Below are 15367 nucleotides of genomic sequence, written 5' to 3'. Positions count from 1 at the left end.
TGTGGAAGGGCTCAAACATAACCTACTCAGCATAAGCCAGCTTTGTGATAGAGGATACCAAGTCACATTCAAAACTAACTCATGTGAGATTCGTCTACCAAACTCAAAGGAAGTACTGCTAGTTGGTAAGAGATCAAATAATGTCTATCTACTCGATATCTCTAACTCTACATCTATTGGTTGTCTTTTGACAAAGCATGAAGAATCATAGCTTTGGCATAGAAGAATTGCACACATACATATGCATCACTTGAATAAATTGATTTCAAATGATTTTGTTATTGGCTTACCCAAACTCAAGTTTGAGAAGGAACATGTGTGTGAAGCTTGACAAAAGGGGAAACAAACAAAACAATAAACTGAAAACCTTGTTCCCAACTCAATTTTTGGTCCTTCTATTACTATAAGTCTTCTAAAACACCTAGTCTTTTTCAAGAGGGAGGGAATGATGCGGACATCCAAGCCCAAGGGCCACACACAACAAGATTGGAGTATTAAAATAAAATAATATTATTATTTTATTTGGAGTTAGGATTTGAACTCAAGACCAAGTACAGAGTATCAACCTAACCACTGGGACAAATGATCATTCTTGAAATATAAGGATTGTAGTATTGTCTTATTTTCTTACAAACAAGAAAAGACCTTTGTAATTTATACACTATTGGAACTCATATTAGGGGGACGAATATTTTGATAATTTTAGAGAGTGTTTCTCTGCTAGGGTTTTTCCCTGTATCTTGCGATCTTATCAAGAATCCACCAATTCTTGTGGCGATCATCCTTAGGCTTATCAAACTTTGTTTGTGGCGCCTTCCTTTATCCAGGTTTCTATTGTTACTGTTTTGAATTTATTCTGTTCCGTAACCCTAATTCCCAATTTTATTGTCATGTCTATTTGGATTCATATCTGTTGGTATTCAGAGCAAAGGTTTGAGTCATAATATAATTGTGCATCCTGAATTTTTTTTTCCCCTCATTACTGTTCACGGTACTGTTCACGACACTGTTCACGGTACTGTTCACGTTTATTGTTCACGGTACTGTTCATTTTTTTATTTTTTTATTTTTAAAAAAAAAAAAGCAGAAACAGAAAGAAAAAAAAAGAAGAAATAGAAAAAAAGAAAAGAAGAGAAAAAAAAGGAAGAAGAAGAGGAAAACAGAAATAGAAAAAAAAACAAGAGGAAAACAGAAAAAAAAAATAGTTCTTATTTAGTGCATACTTGGTGTTTGTTAAAAGTTCTAAAAGTGTCCTGTCTACATATTTTATTTTCTCTATATATTGTTTTTGCTTGCTGTTTTTTAATTGTCTTGCTTGTTTGTTGATAGTGAAATTGTTCTTCACTATTTTGTTCTTTACTATTATTTTTAATTGATTTTGATTGCTACTTTTGGAAGTGATTCTGGATTATTGATTGCTTGATTCTTGTAAGAACCTTAAGTAGAGAAAGAGTGGTAAAAGGCAGTGTGATCATTAGAAAAAAAAGCCTTATTGTGTGAAACACGAGTGTTGAGTGTAAACACGTGAGAAAGTGGTATTAGGCCCAAACTTATTGTTATTTGTAATCTGTTTACTTGAGCATGGCAGGGGAACCGTCAGATAGTGGACTGTCTCAACTACAGATGCAAGCCTTAACCCAACACTTGGAAAGGATAATGAAACAACAAAGTGATGGACTCCATGAGAGGTTGGATCAAATGGAGCAAGCACAACAAGTAAATCCAGAAAATAGAGGAGGAGATAGGAGGAGGAGAAGAGAAAATGATGGAGAACAAAGAACTCTGAGAATTGATGGAATAAAATTAAATATTCCCACATTCAATGGGAAAAGTGATCCTGATGCTTACTTGGAGTGGGAAATTAAAGTAGAGCATGTGTTTGCTTGCAATGAGTACAATGAGGAGCAGAAGATGAAGTTGGCAGCAGCTGAATTTTCACATTATGCCTTAACTTGGTGGAATAAATACCAAAGGGACAGAACTAGATATGAAGAACCCATGGTAGAATCTTGGACAGAAATGAAAAGGATTATGAGGAAGAGATATATTCCAGCAAGCTACAATAGGGATTTGCAACTCAAACTTCAGAGAATGACTCAAGGAAATAAAAGTGTGGAAGAGTATTTTAAAGAGATGGAGGTGACCATGATTAGAGCTGGAAAGAATGAAGAAAATGAAGCAATCATGGTAAGATTTTTGAATGGATTGAATTGTGATATTAGGGATGTTGTGGAGCTGCAAGAGTATGTTGACATGAAAGAGTTGTTGCACAAGGCTAACCAAGTAGAACAACAACTCAAGAGGAAGGGAATCATGAGGAGTTCTAACAATAATAAAAATTTCAATTGGAAGGATAAGGCGATGAAGGATAAAGGAGTTCCCTCAAGTTCAGTCACATCTTCAAGTGGGAAGTCACCTCATAGATATAGTAACTCACCACCTAAAAGGAAAACAAGTGAGGTAAAATGTTTCAAATGCTTGGGAAGAGGACATTATGCTTCAGAATGTCCAACAAAAAAAGAATATGATCAGTTTATCAAAGACACAAATAGTCAGTGAACCTTCAAGTGAAGAAGAGAAGGAAGAGGTAGAGGTGGAGTTGGATACATTGGAGGGTGATTTGTTGATGATTCGAAGGCTTATGGGAAGCAAAATGCAAGCTTTGGACCAAACCCAAAGGGAAAATATTTTCCATACTAGATGTTCCATTCAAGGGAAAATATGTTCACTCATAGTTAATTGAGGAAGTTGCACCAATGTAGCTAGCTCAAGACTAGTTACCAAATTGAATTTGGAGACAAAACCAAACCCAAGGCCATACAAGCTTCAATGGCTTAGTGAAGATGGAGAGATGACAGTGATTAAACAAGTGGAGGTGAACCTATCCATAGGACAATATAATGACAATGTCTTGTGTGATGTGGTTCCAATGGAGGCAACTCACATTTTGTTAGGGAGGCCGTGGCAGTTTGACACCAAGGCTATTCATGATGGTTTCACCAATAAAATCACTTTCATGCAGAATAATAAGAAGATCATTCTCAAACCCTTATCTCCTAGAGAGGTGTGTGAGGATCAAATCAAATTGAGAGAAAAGAGAGTCCAAGAGAAAAGAGAGATGAGTGAAACACCTAAACAGAGCAAGAGTGAAACACTTAAAAAGAGAGAAACACATGAGAGAAAAATGAATGGATTATTGAAAGTGAATGAAGTGAAGAAGTTGCTACTTTCTAGCAAACCTCTTTATTTACCTTATTGCAAAAACAACACTTTGGTTGCTGACCATTCTAACCAAATTAATTTTCTTCCTAGTGTTGATTCTGTTTTGCAGGAAATCCAAACTCAAGTTGAAGAATTGATGAACAAAGGATGGGTACAAGAGACCATGAGCCCATGTGTTGTTCCAGTAATTTTGGTGCCTAAATATGATGGTTATTGGAGGATGTGCACAGATTGCAGAGCACTCAATAACATTACCATTAAGTATAAACACCATATTCCCAGGTTAGATGATTTAATGGATGAATTGTATGGTGGTTGTATATTTTCAAAAATTGACTTAAGAAGTGGTTGCCATCAAATTAGGATTAGGAATGGGAATGAATGGAAAACTGTCTTTACAACAAAATATGGATTGTATGACTGGCGTGTGTTGCTATTTGGGCTAACAAATGCCTCAAGCACTTTTATGAGATTAATGAACTATGTTTTGAGAGAATTTTTGGGCAAATTTTTTGTGGTGTATTTTGATGACATCTTGATCTATAGCACTAGTTTGGAATTACATGAGGAACATTTGTGTGCTGTTTTAAATGTTCTTAGAACAGAAAAGTTGTATGCTAATTTTAAGAAATGCACATTTTGTACTGAACAAATTGCATCCTTGTGTTTTGTGGTAAGTGCCAAAGGAATTCAGGTAGATTATGAAAAGGTGACGGCTATCCAAGAATTATGTTTACATCATGTTGAGTTTGCTTACAATATGGTTGTTGACAACACATCGAATTGTGATCCATTTGAAATTTTGTATGGATTAAATCCTTTAACTCCAACAGATTTGTTCACTATGCCTAACATTTCTGTTTTAAAGCATAAAGATACACAGGCTAAAGTTGACTATGTGAGAAAGCAACATAAAAAGGTTGAAGCACAAGTTGAAGGAAAAGGTGAAGGTTCTTCTAAACAAGTTAAGAAAGGAAGAAAGAAAATAATCTTTGATCCTGGAGATGGGGTCTGGGTACACAAGTAAGTACAATATGAGTAACACTTTTAATGTGTCTGATTTGTCTCCTTTTATAGACCAAGTACAGAGTATCAACCTAACCACTAGGACAAATGATCATTCTTGAAATATAAGGATTGTAGTATTGTCTTATTTTCTTACAAATAAGAAAAGACCTTTGTAATTTATACACTATTGGAACTCAGATTAGGGGGACAAATATTTTGATAATTTTAGAGAGTGTTTCTCTGCTAGGGTTTTTCCCTGTATCTTGCGATCTTATCAAGAATCCACCAATTCTTGTGGCGATCATCCTTAGGCTTATCAAACTTTGTTTGTGGCACCTTCCTTTATCCATGTTTCTATTGTTACTGTTTTGAATTTATTCCGTTCCGTAACCCTAAATTCCCAATTTTATTGTCATGTCTATTTGGATTCATATAAGATAAGTACAACATGCTACGTGATGAATCGTGTTCTTATCGGGCCAATTCTGAAAAAGACTCCATATGAGCTGTTAATTGGAAGGAAGCCTCACATAGGACACCTAAAGGTATTTGGATGCAAATACTACATCCTAAACAATGGTAAAGAGAATCTCGGTAAGTTCGATGCAAAAGCTGACAAAGGTATTTTCCTTGGTTACTCCGTATCTAGTCATGTATATAGAGTTTACAATAAGAAACTTATGACCGTTGAAGAATCAGTGCATGTTGTTTTTTATGAAACTAAACAATTTTGAGCAAGGTCAAATAAAGATCAGTACAGAAGAAGATGAGCAGAATATCTTTTTGAAGAATCTAGAAAATTGTACAGAAAATCAACCGGTTGATTCTGCGAAACAACCAATTGAAAATCTACAATAGTGTGATGCCCAAAAGGGTGGAGGATCCCCAAAGATCTCTTAGTTGAAAATATCATTTGACAGATCAACAATGGTGTATCAACAAGAAGGAACGTAGCAAACTTCTACAATCATACAACATTTGTCTCCAAGATTGAACCAAAGACTATCAATGATGTAGTCAAAGATGAACATTACACTACTGCTATGCATGAGGAGCTCAACCAATTTGTGAGGAATGATGTATGGTTCCTGGTTCCTAGAACAGATCAAATGAATTTCATATGAACAAAATGGGTTTTCATAAACAAATAAGATGATTCAGGGGTCATCACAAGGAACAAGGCAAGACTTGTTGCTAAGGGATACTACAAAGAATAAGGCAAGACTTGTAGCAAGGTTAGAAGCTGTGAGACTCTTACTAGCCTTTTCTTGCATGAATGGATTCAAGTTATTTCAGATGGACGTAAAGAGCGCTTTTCTAAATGGAATTGTGAATGAAGAAATTTTTGTATCACAACCACCCGAGTTTGAAGACCACATATATCCTAATCATGTATACAAGTTGAAGAAAGCCTTGTATGGTCTTAAGAAAGCACCAAGACAGTGGTATGAAAGGTTAAGTAGTTTTCTTTTATCTCATCAATATGAAAGAGGGAAGATTGACAAAACCCTTTTCTTTAAAAAATATGATTATGTTGTAATCTTAGTCCAAGTATATGTAGATGACATTATCTTTGGCTCTTCTAATGATAAATTGTGTGAAGAATTTGTAAAATATATGCATGGAGAATTTGAGATGTTAATGATGGGGGAACTCTTTCTTTCTTGAGTTATAGATCGAGCAATCCAAAGAAGGCATCTTCTTGTGTCAATCCAAGTACTGTAATGACATTCTCAAAAAGTTTGAGATGGAGAGCTGTAAAGCTGCAACGACACCTATGTCTACAAACTGTTACTTAAGTTCTGATGAAGTTGGAACAGCAGTGGACCAAACTAAATACAGCGGGTTGATTGGTTCCTTACTATATCTTATTGCAAGTAGACCAGATATTATGTTTGTTGTTTGCCTTTGTGCAAGGTTCCAATCCAGTCCAAGAGAATCTCATCTTAAAGCTGCCAAGAGAATCCTAAAATATCTTAAAGGAACAACATCCGTGGGTTTATGGTATCCTTCACACTCTCCTATTCAATTAGTAGGATACTCTGATTCTGATTTTGCAGGATGTAAATTGGATAGAAAGAGCACAAGTGGGACATGCCATCTACTTGGTTCAAGCCTTATATCATGGCACAACAAAAAGCAAGCTTGTGTAGCCTTGTCAACTGCTGAAGCTGAATATATAACTACAGGGAGCTGCTGTGCACAAATCTTATGGATTAAGCAACAACTGGAGGACTTTGGTTGAAAGTCAACAAAGTTCCTTTATTCTGTGACAACACAAGTGCAATAAATCTCACAAAAAATCAGGTTCAGCACTTCAGAACCAAACATATTAAGGTTCGACATCACTTCATTCGTGATCATGTTAGTAATGATGACTGAGATTCAATTCATTGCCACTGAAAGACAGCTTGCCAACATCTTCACAAAACCCTTATCCAAAGACAACTTTTATTCATTGAGAAATGAACTGGGTATAATTGATCTACAAGCCTTATCTTGAATTTATGTTGTTTTTAATCCTTCTTTCATTCTATTTGTGAAGACAAATAGGGGGAGAAGTGAGCTTTCAGTTGTAATGTTCCTATATTTGCATCTGTTTTGCTTTTGAACATTGCTTTAACTGGTTTTTAACTTGTTATAAACTCTAATACATATTTTAACAGGTTATTCCTGCGAAATAACCGATTGTTTTCTAATGTTGCACCTATGCATGTTTGAGTGGTTTCTCACATTGATTTGGTTGATGCTCCTTTTGGAAATCACCTAATGGAAACTAGTTTCTGGTGCCTGATTAATCTAGAATAGATTATCCTGTATTTCTATTTTTGCTTGTGAATGCAGGTTAAGCAAGATTCTAAACAGAACATTCCAAAAAGCATCCCAGGAATTTGTCTTCATCAAATAGAGGGAGATTGTAGAACATGGAAGCTTTGATGAACCAAATCTATGATGAAGGCTTGATACTTTGCTGCTTTGATTGAAGCTTAGTTCTTGGGTGTTTAGAATTCTTGTAAAGATCATTCTTAATTCTATGCACAAGCTGAATCAATCTGTTTTAAAAGAGAAAAATGTTTTTCTAAGCAAAGAGAAAAACAATTGGTTGAATTCACGATATAATCAATTGTTTTACACTTAGCTTATTTGAAGGTTTTCAAAATTGTTTTTGACTTTGTTGACTAACTGTGAAAACCAATTCAACCGGTTAAAATGATATTTCAACCGGTTGATTGTCACATTTCTTAATAGCTTTTCAAAAACCTGTTAAATATGTTTTCAGTTAAATTAAGACTTACTTGGGTCATGATTAACTGCCTAAAATGGCTAGATTTAAGAGCTATAAATATTGTTTCTCTTTGTATTCAAAAACAAAGAAAATGAGATTGAAAATGTTTTTGAGAAGAGATTTGATTCAAAGTTTTGCAAGATTGTCTAAAGGTTGTGCATTAGATCAAGAATTGATCTTAGGAGCTCTGTGATTTCTGAAATACCAGGTGTAATCTATTCCTTTTTTATTCTTGTAATTGTTATTTTTCTATACTTGTAAAGTTTGTAAACCTATAAGGTCAAAGGGTGTTCTGACTGTGGTTGTATGAAAGGTAAAGAGGGTGAGTGTTCTTGGGTTATCAAGATCACCTCTTTGTGGCTTTGAGTGTGTGTAATATGTGATTGATTGCTAGTGGAAAACTCAATGGTTGTTCTAGGGACTGGATGTAGCTCAGAGGTTGAGTGAATCAGTATAAATTGATGGTGTAATCTCTCTCTCTCTCTCTCTGTGTGTGTCTATCACACTCGTTATAAATTGTTTGATTTTATTTTATTTTTTCTGCTACTATAAACAAAAAGTTAAAATGAAGTTTCAGCCGATTGTTTTTGCTGCAAACAGTTTCAATTGCTTTGTTTGTTTGGCTTCCTTGATTAGTTTTTCTGTGATTGTTGATAAAACTTCATTCTTATCCAATCTTTGTGAAAATCTTTTTTCAAACAATTCAGCCCCCTCTTATTTAGGCCATTAATTCTAACAGTTTACTCCTAGGAAAGAGAGGTGAGTCACTTGGACTACTTAAGTACCAAGTCTTCCCTTAGCCAGAGTTTTCCTCGGATATTCTTAACAAAGTTCCTTCTCAAATGAAACTTCAAAACAAATTTTCCCTAAATGTGATGTATACAACCTAGTGATCAATGGAAGATCAACTGCAAACAGAGAGAAATCACCTAGGTATCACGGAGACTTAGAAAAATAAAGGAAAGCAAGAAATTAAACAAGAAGGAAACAAAGACAAACAAAATGAAGAAGGAAAGGCGGAAAAGTAAACTAGACGTGTCCTATGTGAAAGTGCAAGTGACACTTGGAGCCCCTTGACACACTTTCACTACTAATGAACAAATTTAGCTATTACAATGTTTTTAATGGGATTGCTTTGAAATAATTTTCCCCACCAACTAATGTAAGTAAAAATAAGCAAGGAAAATAAACTTGAACACAGGTTCTGTGATACAAAGCTAAAAAGTAAAACAATTATTTTTTATAAATTTTTTTTCTTCAAATTGTCAAATCTTCATTCTCTTTAAATGAACTTGATTCTTGTCTTCAGTTGCTTCCCTCTCCAAATAATCATTGTTTTTAGCCTTTAGCTATGAATCATCAAGTAGAAATTAGCTTCACAACTTCAAAATCAAACTTCCACTCAATATGAATTTTCCCTTATGAGGCCAACAAGTAAAACATTAAGAAAAACTCAATTAAAATTGCTAACTCAAGTGGATTAAATTTGACAACCGCAAGGAGTATTTTAAGACACAAATCAACAATTAAAGCTAACAAAAACAGTGAGCACTCAAATAGGAAACCTTAGAATATCATTAGAATTGATTTCAATAGAAAAATTCTAGAATGAAACGGACACCAAAACTTCCAAAATTTGTGAAAGTTCATCCAGAAACATTTTGTGGATGAGCTTTTTATGTAACAATCTCAACATAATATTTGATCAAACGAAACAAATTTTAGGTCAACCGGATTTGTATTCTGAGAAATAAATCAAACATTGCAATACCAGTATTCAAAGATTGAAACTATTTTTCAGCAGTGACATATATAATTCAAAAATTTACTACGGAAATATTATAGTGAAATTGAATCTCAAACTTTTATCCCAACTCCACAACACATCAAGAAAGTTGTGATAAAAATTTCAGGTTAAAAAGCCCAAGGAATAAGTTGCAGTAAAGTTTATACTGAGAGCAACACCACAATCAAACTGTGTTTTTCTGGGTTGAAAACGTTCTGACTTTTACTATTTATAACTTTGTTTCTATTTTTTTTAAACGTTTTGTGTTAACTGGATACCAAAAACATCTCAATAGGATTCTGTGAATTTTTTCAGATTTATTTACCAAAATATAAATGCACAATAAATTCTCACAACAAAGTCAAAATTTCACAAAAACTGAAAAAAAAAAACTAAGGAAATTAAAAAACAGAATTGAAACTCAAGACATAATAAAAACTTAACTCTAATAAACTAGTTAATATCTAATAACAAGATAAGAGACTCAAAAACATAAAAAAGAAAAAGAAAAAGAGCATATAAAAAACAAAAAGACTGAAACCACATTAATATTCATTGGAAAAAACAAATATTCATTGTAAAAAACAAGAACAAAAAATCAAACAAACGACTTTTTATAAAACCATTCATAAATATAAAATTACAAATACACTGTTATTTTTTAATACAAACACTTAGAATATTATTTTAGACCTGGGACCACTTCTAAAATAAAATCTATTGAACTATTTATATGTGAAGAGTTTATCAAAACAAACCTTTTCAAAATCAAGTGTTTTATATTAACTACATTCAATCGATATTAGATCCATAATTAGTTGAGATAAAAGTCTATATTTTTAATTTTTTTAACGAGTCGTCTAATATTTAATTAAATTAACTGTTATCACTAATCTTTTAAAACTATTAAAGAACTATATTTTAATTATTATTGTCTTATCTTAATAATTTTTTTATATAAATCTCAATAATATAAAATATTTGTAAAAACATAATGTATTATATTACTTTATGGTATAATTACTTAAAGTACTTAATTATTTGGCACAACATGTCATATGAATTCCATTAAGAAATTTTTTTTTTTTTTTTATCGGCAATGAATAAATTGAATTAAAAGGGATACTTCAGGTATCCCAACCCATATACATAATCCCGAAGGGTATTCCCCCTTGCTCTTAAAACAGAAACCATATATGGTTTATACTACAACAAAACAACCTCAAAAAATTATATATAGTTTCATGAGCACCATCATAACCTTCACCCTTACCATCCTATAGAAGAAAAACAGCATATAACTAGAGCAACATAGTGCAGATCCCAAAAAACAACCCAAATGCAACTTTCAACAAACATCTCAGAATATAATATGTATGTGACAGCAACCCAAGCCAGTAACAATAACATACTCCAAACGCATGGCATTGAGTGCTTGATATTCAGCAGCCAACACACATTGTTGGTGTACGTTGAACTTGTTAGATCGATCAAAGATTGATTGCCTTCTTCTTATTCTTCATTCTTCATACATGATCTTCATACATGGTCACTACTAGCTTTCATCGGCCTCAAACTGTCCATCCTGTCCACTCCTCAGCCGAACCTGAACCCTACTCCATCTGCTACAGCCTTCCATTAAGAAATTTAAAGTAGAGTAACAGTTAATCTGACGTTAAAATATTTTTTTCCTATTTTCTTAAACTTATTTTTGTTTTTTAAAAATAAATCCATTTTATATCAATAATTTTCTTAAATTTTAACTATTTTTTTGGTTTCAAATATGTCAATTTTTTTAATCTGTGTATTCTTTTATTTTTCAATTATATGTTTTTATATTTTTTGTTTTGTTAATGTTTTCCTTATTTTTCTGTCCCGCAAATTATTTTTTTCATTTTCAATATAATTTGTATATCTTTAATCTTTATGAACACGTAATTTTGTACCGACGTAACACAATCATTTCAGCAATTCAACATTTCCTAATAAATTTAGACAGCGGGAATTACAAGAAAAAGTTTGAAACATAAAAGAAAAATTTGAATATCTTTAACGAAACAAAAAAAAAAAGTTAAATTACAAGATAAAAATTTAATAAAATATCTATAGTAACATAATAAATTTATAATTTATTTCTGGTACGAAGGATTAAAGTAAGCACTTTACTTGTGCATTTATACTGCACAAAGTTTACTTGTGCATCAGATAAATATTTCGAATTTTAAAATTCAGAGTTTATGTGAATGAACATGGCTCAAAGTAATAATTATTTTATCATTATTAAATTAATTACATAATTATGTATAATATCGTAGAATAATGTAAAATAATTACATATAATAATTATTTGATAATTATTATTTTTTAATAAAAGGTAACAACTGCTTACTGTAAATGGAGTAACATGACTCAACAGAAAAATATTTATTCTATTATTATTAAATTAATCATATATAATTGCATATGATATCATATAATAATGGTATATAATAATTGAGTAGCTCATGTTTCAATAAGATAAAGCTAGTGACGCCAATCCCTAGTCTCAAAATTACCTTAAACAAGCTTGCCCACTCGATAAATATGGTATGCTGAACGAGTGTCTTGTGCTCAAATGTGATGAAAGAAGTATACCATCATTGCATGCCACGTGATTTAAACTTAACTACATAGGTTATTATACTAAAATGTCATCATTACTTGCAAAAGTGAATGTCATGTACAAGTGAAAAGTATAATTTGAGATCCCTCTTATGGAAACCATATTACATGGAAACTCCTTTTCACATTCTTCTAAAGTTCCATTCGTTCCGGCAAACTTCATGTTTTTAATTAACACTTTTTATTTTTTTTTTCGCTGGCTGACTCATCCGTCGTTGACTTCAAAGGTAGATAGTGGTTCTTCCTATCTCTTGGTGGTTTTCGCTCTCTCCTTGGATAGTTGAGAGTGGCTCTGTTGAAAGAGAGGGGATCCTACCTGTTGATTGCACTCTGACAATCAAGTCAGTACTGGGCTAAGAAACAATAATTGTGTAAAGTAGTTTCAGTCTTAGAAACGGCGTACCTTTATAGGATTCTTACCACCCTTTATATAGGTTGTAATTAGGTCAACTTCTCTGTCCCTCAAGGATCTTTCCTTAAGTGGAATTAGGGTTTACTAGTAAGGCATCTTGTGACGTGTTGCACAAGCTTAGCACAGCCGTGGCACCAGACTTGCCTCTTATGGAGTGCAATCTTTCTAACGCCATATGTTCTTTGGGTGTCTTAAATATTCACGTGTCATGCATGCAATCTTTCCCTGGAAACCCTAACCCTTACGAGCGTTAGTGCCTCCAAGGAACACTTGCTTGTGTCGTACCCAAATGTACTATACACACCTCATGCATGATCCTCTCATGATTTAAGACTTTCTGGTATCTGGGTGTTAACTTACGTTAACTCATAGTATTTGTGGAGCTCAACTTACATGGACACCCTTATTAATGTCGGGCCACCAATGTCCGATGTCTTTCTGTTCAGCTGATGACCGAGGGGTTTGGCTAGTACATCTTTCAATGTCCAACCTGCACATTATAATTAATAATTTATAGTTAGTGATGGAGGTAATTATAAAAATTAATATAACATGAAATGTAATCTAACCTTTTTAGGGATATCTTTGTCGCTCTAAATGGAATGCATGAATGAATTGAGTAAGATGGTATCACCCCAGGAAAACATTTCTTCTTGATGAGTATATTTATAATTCTTTCCAAGACTTAGGGTTGCTGAGTACCTCCTATGCTATGGTGTGTATATCTCGTATCGATAGAATAATAGTTCCGAAGTTTTTTTAAGATGTGTTGGGGTAACTGTTGGGCGCCATAATTCACTTTCCGTAGTGCTAATGAAGATATGGCTTTTCCTCCTTTCACACCTAGAAGGCATTCTTCCCTTGTGAACAAAATAATCTAAACTGTAGTAAGTTGTTTGAATTTTTAATTTTATAAAAATTAAAAATGTTAAATATTTCATGTATTTTGCAATCTAAGTAGTAAAACAAAAGTCTTTTAACTTATTTGAAATTTCATCTCTAACTTTGCTTTCTTTTGATTTTTTTTTCTTAGATTGATTGATGTTAATTCATAATTCTTAAAAATAATAAAAAAATTTCTCCATCATTTACCTTCTCTAAATATATAACTAAACTTAACTTTCCATTGGACTCGTTATGAGCGCCTTTTTTTACAATATCTTTTTTAGCGGATAAAAATGGAGAGACTGCAAGAGCACCAAGATCGGTGCTAAGATATAAGAAAATTATATAAGAAGATGGATATGTCTTTATTCTCTTGTAATATATATACAAGTGTATGAAGATTTTCTCTCATAAGTTAATTATGTAGGAATGCACTAATCATGAGATTCTATCATTATTAATTGAGTCTAAGGTTAGTAAGGTCTATTACAGTAATATACTGATAATATATTATATGGTGGGACAATAGACACTATAGGGATATATTTGTACACGGGTTTTACCCACATCCAAACCCCAAATTTTATTTATTATAACATATATGATTTTATTTACGAGGGAGGTTGTTACCCACATCCATATGGTGAAACCCCAAATTCTATTTATTATAACATATATGATTTTATTTATGAGGGAGATTTTCCTCTTAGTTCAAAAAGGAGGAAAAGCCACTATTATGCTAGCACAACTACAACTGAGAGTCAGTCATGGCAGCAAAAAAATTTCCCCAAAACTTTTTATAAAAGGCGATTTTGAACTAATATACTTGAGATATGAGATAAAAGTTCAAGGAGGTATTTTGGTAGCAATGACCCTGGAAAAGTGTTATACTTCATTTGCTCGTCAGGAAGAGATTTGCTTTCCGGGTGAGATAGCACTGGAATACATTGAATCGTGCGTTCAATATAGAACAACAGTGTAGAATCAGGACAATCACAAAATTCAAAATTCAAGGTTAGGTTACATTTCATCATTTCTTGATATATTAATTATAATTACCTTCGTTACTAAATGTAAACTATTATTATATTGTGCAGGAAGAAGTTGAAGTTGCACATCGAAAGTAATTTATTAATAGAAATAGAAAAAGATGGTTTCCTTAGAACTTGTATATATTTGTGTCTCATCTTCATTCCAATACAATAATGAAAACATTCATACTCACACTTGTACGCATCAATATTTTAGTAAATATTTTTTTTTACAAAAAATAAAATTAAAAAAAACATGATATTAAAATAATACTTTTTATTATATTCAATAATAGATATATAATTGCATAAATTTTGAAACAACAAAGCAAATAAATCAAAAGTGTCTTATTAAGAAAATAATAATTATCAAATTATACGCAATTATTGTATGCAATTATTCTACGATATTGTACGCAATTATATGCAATTAATTTAATAATGATAGAATCCCATGATTAGTGAATCTCTACCTAATTAGTTTGTAATTTGGATATTCTCCACACACTATATATTTGTGTCTCATCTTCATTCCAATGCAATAATGAAAATATTCATATACTCACATTTGTACACATACAAATATTTATTAAATATTTTTTTTACAAAAAAATAAAAATTAAAAAAAAACATGATATTATCAATAATTTGATGTTAAAATAATATTTTTTATTATATTCAATAATAAATATATAAATAAATTATAATTGCATAAATTTTGAAACAACATAGCAAATAAATCAAAATTATCTTATTAAAGAAATAATAATTATCAAATTATACACAATTATTGTATACAATTATTGTACGATATTGTACGCAATTATATGGAATTAATTTAATAATGATAGAATCCCATGATTAATGGATACCTAATTAGCTTGTAATTTGGAGAGAGAAAGTCTCTATACACTTGTATATATTTCCTATAGATGGAGTGATGTAAATATACACAAGAGAATAAGAAATATCTCTTTTCCTTACCATCTTCTTATATATCATTTTCTTATATGGTATCAGAGCACCAAGATGGTGTTTTGATAGCCTCTCCATTTTTATCCCCTAAATAAGAGATC

The 15367-nt window shown here is 32.1% G+C and overlaps 1 pseudogene; it reads left to right on the top strand.

Annotated features, from left to right (window-relative positions):
• The first annotated feature begins 1424 nt into the window (after window positions 1-1424).
• Window positions 1425-7079, top strand: LOC150025889 (uncharacterized; annotated as a pseudogene).
• Window positions 7080-15367: the final 8288 nt, after the last annotated feature.

The sequence above is a fragment of the Phaseolus vulgaris genome, chromosome 7 (assembly GCF_051622355.1).
Source record: "Phaseolus vulgaris cultivar YP4 chromosome 7, ASM5162235v1, whole genome shotgun sequence".
NCBI classification, from domain to species: Eukaryota; Viridiplantae; Streptophyta; class Magnoliopsida; order Fabales; family Fabaceae; genus Phaseolus; species Phaseolus vulgaris.
This window is presented reverse-complemented; position numbering and strand designations above follow the sequence as displayed.